Raw genomic sequence first — 7,199 nt, 5'->3', positions numbered from 1 at the left:
TTTAAATCCTAGTAACAACTAGAAAACACAGAGGGTGTTCTATGTTAATGTCGGATCATTTTTACATGTTCAATAAATTGTTTAGATGTTGTTTTTAGTAATGGAGCTTTGCATCAGTTTGTGGAAAGCAACCCATGTCTTAGCATTGTTTGTTTGGGTATTCCCCCCTGGGAACCCTATTCTCACTGTTAAGTCTTAAAAACTACCAAACTAACATCTGTAATGTATAGTTAGAAACCTTGTGCATACTCCTACAAGGTTCTGTGCCTGTCAGTTCAGTCTCAGTAAGCCCATACGATTCCTGATTAGTTTATTCAGTAGGTCACATTCTCCATGTTCTCTGACTCCTACAATCTTTCCTACCCTTCTTTCATGGACTTCCCTGACCATGGAGAGGATGGACCATATGGATCCCTCCAAATTATGTAAATTGTGTCATCAGAAAATGTTATGGGGAATAACCAATAGCCTTGAAAAATCCTGTGATATCTGGAATTTCCATATTGAACTCACAAAAATCTGAGATTCACACATATCTGAATTCTCTTTTTGTTCTGTGTTAATTTACTTAGGATTATTTACAAATAAATTTCCAAATGTTATTTCTCATAGAAACTTAACTATTTTCTTGTGTTTAAATGTACCACATTTTTATTGTACATTCATTAGTTTATGGACATCTAGGTAATATCCTGAGCACTAATGAACATGAATAAACAAGTGTCTCTGAAGTAAATACCAAAACATGATATGGTTGTGTCTTGAGGTTGACCTATGCACAGCTTCATGACACAGCACCATACTGACTTCCAAAAGCTTCTACCCCTAACAAAAATTAGTGTTTCTGTTTCATTTCCCACATCCCTAACACTTGCTGTCATTTGTTTTATTGATGTTGGCCAATTTTCTGTTCAAAGATAAAGTCTCAAAATAGTTTTAATTTGGATTTCCCTGATAACTGAGGATGTCAAACATTTCTATAATTGTTTCTTGGCCATTTGCATTTCATCTTTTGAGCATTATGTTTAGTTTCATGAGATGACATTTATTGTTAGTATTTGTCTGTTGTATTGGTGTGCTATTCAATGTCCTTTCCTGTGTCAATGAGTTAAATAAAAAGAAAAACAAAATACTAAAAGTAGTGCTAGGAAAAGAAAGACTTTATAGCTAGAAACCATAATGTTGAATGAATGAGTTAACTCAAACCCAGAATAACATATATCAAATATGCTCAATTATTGGACATATCTATTTTCAAATCTTCAAATGTTAGTATATATCCTTAGTAAATACAAAGATCAGGATAATAAAAAGATACCAATTTGGTATATGGGAAATGAACAATAGAGAGAGAAATAGCATTGTATAAGAGATATGATCTGGTAAATGGGAAAGCAGTGTCTTAGAGAGTGGACATGGGATATACAGAAAGGGGGCATGAAAAATAGCAGAAAGTGGATGGGATAGAGGTTATGGGGTGTAGGGGAGGGGGGAAGGAACTGGGAATGACATGTAAAACATGCTTACTTCAAATTTAAATTTAAAACAAGGATTTTTAAAAGGACCTCAAAAATGTATAAATATGATGAACATTAAAGTATACAAATTAAAGCTGTCTTTTTACAAATAAAAATATTCATATTTTAAGGCATTTTTCACCAACTATGCAGGGTAGTATGTGATGCTGAGTATATCTGGAATTATAATTTAGATTTTGAACAAAATTAAATCTTGTTTATGGCAAGATGACCACAGTTTACTCAATTATATGAAATGAAAAATGAGTTTTTAGCCAGGCAGTGGTAGCCCATGGCTTTAAACCTAGCACCCAGGAGGCAGATGCAGGCTGATCTCTGAGTTTGAAGCCAGCCTGGTCTACAAGACCAAGTTCCAGGACAGCTTCCAATGCCACAGAGAAACCCTGTCTCAAAAACGAAATAAACAAACAAAAAAAAAAAAAGAAAAAAAAAGAAAAATGAGATTTCATATGTAAATAACAGATAAGAAATAAGACAAGTGAAAATATTCTTAGACAAGACAGTTCCAAGGAAGTCTTTATTGCTACTAATACTTTAGTTAATTGACTAAACCTAGTCAAGACAGTACATTTCCAGCATTCTTCTTAAATGCATTCTTGACCTCTTTGTTTCCCAGGCTCTAAGACGGTTCAACTTGCGGATGATCATGGTGTACAACATAGATGCTATTTTGTATCTGTCCATGGAATGACTGGAGTTTGCTGTAAATACATGAAGATGACTGTCCTATGGAAGATACAAACAGTAGTGAAGCGTGAGATACAGGTTTAGAAGGCTTCTTTTTGGCCCTCTTCTGGATGCTTTCTCAAGATAGCAATGGAAATAAGTAGGTAAGATAACTGCAAGAGCAAAATCAACATCAAATGCACCCAACAAAAGAAGACAATCTCATTTATGTGGATACCAGAATAAGACAAGAGCAATTATTTGGGCAATGTGACAGAAAAAGTGATTCATCACATTGGAATGAAAAAGGGAGAGTTGGTAAATTTAAACAAGATGAATGAAGGATTGGAAGAGTCTATTGATATAGCAACAGGTAACAGTTAGGACACATGGTACTTATCATAGAGGTTGATTAATGTAGGGGCTTACACACCTATGCATAATGGTCAAAAGCCATTGAGGCCAGGAGGAAACTTTCAGCAGTGGCAAAGGCTGTCAAGGAGAACACCTGGGCAACACACGCATTGTAGGATATGACCATGTGTTCTGTGAAGAACCCTTCCATTACTTTGCGAATGACTGCTAACACATAAATAAAGTCCACCAATGAGATTACTGAGGAAAAAATACATGGGAGAATGAAGTTGGGAGTTGAATAGAATCAGCTTGCTTATCCCAAGGTTTACAGTCAGTATGATCAAATAAAGAAGAGCAAAAATGACCAAGAAGGGTACCTGGAGGTCTGGGGTATTTGTTAACCCCACAAGAATAAGTTAGCTTACCTCTGAAATATTTTTCATGAAAGTCATTTGGGAATTGCTATGAGCTATGTCTATTTGTGTTAGCTGATCATCAATATCAGATAGAAAATATGAACAAGATACTGTGCCCATGTTTTTTCTTTCTAGCCATAGAAGAAGCTACAAACAAAATAACACACTGGAACTGGGTAGGAGCAGTCAATGTGTTCATATGGAAATGCTACAAACTTCTTTGTAGGCAGTGGTTGAAAGAAGTATGCCACATCCTTCTTGTGGGGCACAATTCCATTTGCCTGGAATTTAGAACAGTATGGTCTGTTCTAAGCTAAACTGTATTAACAGTTATAACTATTTGTAATGGCGACAAACATTTTTTTGTTTAAGATTAATTTTGAAAACTTAACCAGCAGACAGCACTGAAAAAAAAAAAATAGGTCATCAAGATTTGCTGTTGTCTGACAAATTTGATAACTTATTTCATTTACCAATATATCCTCCACCACTTTAAATATATCCCGTGATCTGTGACCCTTCACTAGGGATACTTGGATATAATTAATTTCTCCCTAATAAGTGAGGATCTTTTCTGGGTCATTTCCTTCAAATATTTGCATGTTTAGAAAACTGTATGTTCTGCATGTAGTTCCAACAGAAGCCAGAAGTGGGGGGAGGTGGATCCTATGGTGATACATTGTTTATGATTTTAATAAAGCCACTGAAGATCAAAATGCAAAGCTAGCCACAGCCATAGAGCCAGGCAATGGTGATGCTACACACCTTTAATTCTAGCAGCCACACTAGTAAGAAGCTGGGCAGTGGTAGCACAACCTTTAATCCCAGGACTCAGAAGACAAAAGCCAATGGCTGTCTTGTGGGTTCAAGGCCACTCAGGGTTGCATTAGAGTGAATCAGTCTCACACAAAGGAGATCTTACCACTTGGGATCCCATGCCTTTAATTCCAGCTCTAAAGAGGCAGTATGTAAGATAGGAGCAGGGCATTCAGTTTTCAGTCTCAGAGATTTATTCTCTAGCTATGCTGAGGAGGACAGCCCTTTCAGCCTGAGGTAGATGTAAGACTAGTGGCTGGCTGCTTTGCTATTCTGATCTTCAGCTACCCCCCCAAAGAAAACTATGTTCTATATCATACATTTTAGTTAAGTGTTAATATATGCAAATATCTCAAAATGAAAGAGTAAGTTGAGTAAGCAAATGGATTTGGTGCTACATGATGATTAGCTGATTGGCATATTGTTGTCAGACTTCCCACATACATTATAGCATGTTTGTGCACCACAAATATACACACAAATAAACATATTACAAGAAAAGCAAACAATGAGTAAGGTTTAAGGACATAGCTTAATAGTTGAGAGCTTGGCAATTAGCAAAATACCCTGGGTTCAATCCCCAGAGATAAACTTTAAAAAATAAATGAATAAAGGGGAAATTTTCAAAAGGTAGAAGCAAAGATGTGTTTCTTTCTCTTTATGCAAGTTTTCTTTATGCTACAGAATAATGTTTCTTTTTCCCAACAGCATGACTATATTTCTTCATTTGAGTTTAAATAATAAAAAAGATAAAAATGGAAGTTTCTCTTACTCTCTCCTATATTCTTACTGTTCACAACCAAGTGAACATATTTCAAAGTGCATCTGGCTGTATTCCCCTCCACAGTGGAAAGGTTACAAATGGCTGTGCTACTGCAGCATCAGTAGCAAAGTGCTACTTTGTACTGTGAAGAATTCTTTGACTGTGGAACATTAGTATTCCTTAATTCTCTGCATAAACATCCTTCTTACACAAATCAGAAGGTGATGCTGCCTCATCTTCCTTTAAGTATAACTATCATCCTGGCCTTTTCTGAAGGCATCTGATTATCTGACCTTTGAAATGTATATATTGCAGTGATGATGTGAGAAGGGTGCTAAAAATCGTGGTCTATTCTATAGGAACGTAAAATATCTGGACATTATTTTTCACATAGTAAATTTAAAATGGTTGGGCATTCTGTTCACACTACAAGTCTAACTTTCTATGGATAATTACTTATTTGTATTTTATTACTTAAACATGTTTTAAATTTTGCACATATATTTCATTAATATCCATACTCACCCCCAATTTCTACAGCCCCCCCCCAACTAATCTGTTTCTTATATTCATGTCTGTCTCTGGATGCTCTGTGACTAATTGCACTGTTTGTACATATGTGGGTTAGTAGAAATGTGTTGAAACTTAGTGGGATTACAGTGGATATACAACTCAAGAGAGTCATTCCTCCTCTTCCAGAGTCTATCAATAGATAGTAATACAGATGTAATGTTTTATGTTCTGTGAAAGCCTTTCCATTCATTGACTTAGTTTTGGTAGTTTTATAGTCACAGTGTAGTCAACTACAGTTCCATATAAAATCCAAAAATTCTATATAGCATCTAGAGTATGGCATTTTGTATTATTTCAACCCATCTTTCTGCTCCAATGTACATTTTACCATTTCCTCTAAAATATTTCCTGAGTCTCAGAGGGTGATAGGGCTGTCTTGCTTAGGATGTGTGCTTTTAAAATACTTAGTGTTGTTCTAGGAACCAGCAAGTAGTGGAAGAATGGCTGCAAATATGTGACATGGATATGTAAAATATTTTCACCAACAGCATTGGCCCAAAATCCACATCCTGGAAATAATCTTATTGTGTAGTTTTTTTCCACATCTGAAACTTTCCAGTGAAATAGCATCTGAGCTTGTGCTGAAAATTTTCAAGATACAGGTCACAAGCTTTGCAAATGTCTAGGGGAGCAGTGCCATATGATTTTTTATATTTTTTTCTTTCCTTTGCTTTTTTATAATATAATTTTTTATTTAATTTTATATAAAAAAGTCAAATTAAATGAAAACAAACATTTACACACAATATTTGGGAATTTGGGCCTCGTTCTTTCCAAACTACTTCCTGCTGGAAAGAGGCGCTGTCTTGAGGGATTCGAAGAAGATTCAGATATCCTAGCTGTAGTCTGTAGGGCTGTTTTGTCCAACTGTTTGGAATGTAGGATCAGCTTGTACTCTGTTTCAGGCGGTCTGGCGTGATCAAACCACATTAGTCTGGAAGGAATCCACATCTTTTCATTTTCTGTGGAAACAAAAATAGAAATCCTTTTCCCCAGTAACTTGTTCTTCAACTTAAATTTTGGAGTCAAAGCGTTGTTTTTTTTTTTTTTAATTTATTATTTTACATGTCGATCCCAGTTCCCTCTTCCTCCCTCCCTCCCTCTCCTCCAGCCCTCCCTCCCTCCTTCCCTCCCTTTTGCCCTCTCTGCCCTCTCACATGCACTCTAAACACCCTCCCCTCCCAACCCCCCCACCACAATTCCATATGTAGGGGAATGCCATCCAGTTGGGGTCATGTAGATCTGACAGGTCCTGTGAAGTAGGGCTTCTCTCCTATCTCTAGAATAAGGCAGTTATCCCTCCATAGGGGATATGTTTGCAAAGTCCTTTTGTGCACCAGGGATACATCCTGGCTCCACTGTCTGAGGTTTCTTAGACTGCTCAGACCTTCTGGCGGAGTCCCATATTCAGGGGGGTCCGAGTCAGTCCCCTGTTGGTTTCCCAGCTATCAGTCTAGTGGCCCTTAGCTCCTCCTTGTTCAGGTAAGCTGTCTCTATGTACTTCTACCGCATGGTATTGTCCTCTCCATCTGCTTCTGGGTTCTAGTTCGACTCAGTGTTTATGTATGGGTGTTTGCTCCTATTTTCAACAGGCATTAGTTGAGGACTCCATGGAGAAGTTAGTTGTTGATCTCACTCTCTGGGAAGGGCATTTATGTTAGCCTTTCCATGGGATTGTTAGTTGGGAGCAGTCTTGTAGTTCCCTCGACCTTTCTTTGTGTTCAACTTTTTCTTCAAACCAATATTGGCTCCCTCTTTTATGTTCTCTCTCGCTGTCTCTGTCTCTCTCTCTCTCTCTTTCCTATTTTCCATTCCTAACCAGGCTCAATCCTCCTGGTCGCACATGCCTTCCTCTCCTCCCCCTCATTTTCTCCTACTTCTCTCTCCATTAGCTGTCCTCCCCCCCTTTACCTGAGCTCTGGGGGACTTGTCCCTTCACAGTTCTGTGAGGGACTTTATATGAATCTCTTAGAATACAACTTGTATCCTAGTTCCTCTGGTGATGTGAATTATAGGGTGGTGATCATTTGATCTAGTTCTAAAATCCATATATGAGTGAGTACATACTGT

At 37.3% G+C, this 7,199-nt stretch overlaps 1 pseudogene; it reads right to left on the bottom strand.

Annotated features, from left to right (window-relative positions):
* Positions 1-2,090: 2,090 nt before the first annotated feature.
* LOC127227864 (olfactory receptor 5B12-like) lies at positions 2,091-3,013 on the bottom strand (annotated as a pseudogene).
* Positions 3,014-7,199: the final 4,186 nt, after the last annotated feature.

This window comes from Phodopus roborovskii, unplaced genomic scaffold (assembly GCF_943737965.1).
Source record: "Phodopus roborovskii unplaced genomic scaffold, PHOROB, whole genome shotgun sequence".
Lineage (NCBI taxonomy): Eukaryota > Metazoa > Chordata > Mammalia > Rodentia > Cricetidae > Phodopus > Phodopus roborovskii.
This window is presented reverse-complemented; position numbering and strand designations above follow the sequence as displayed.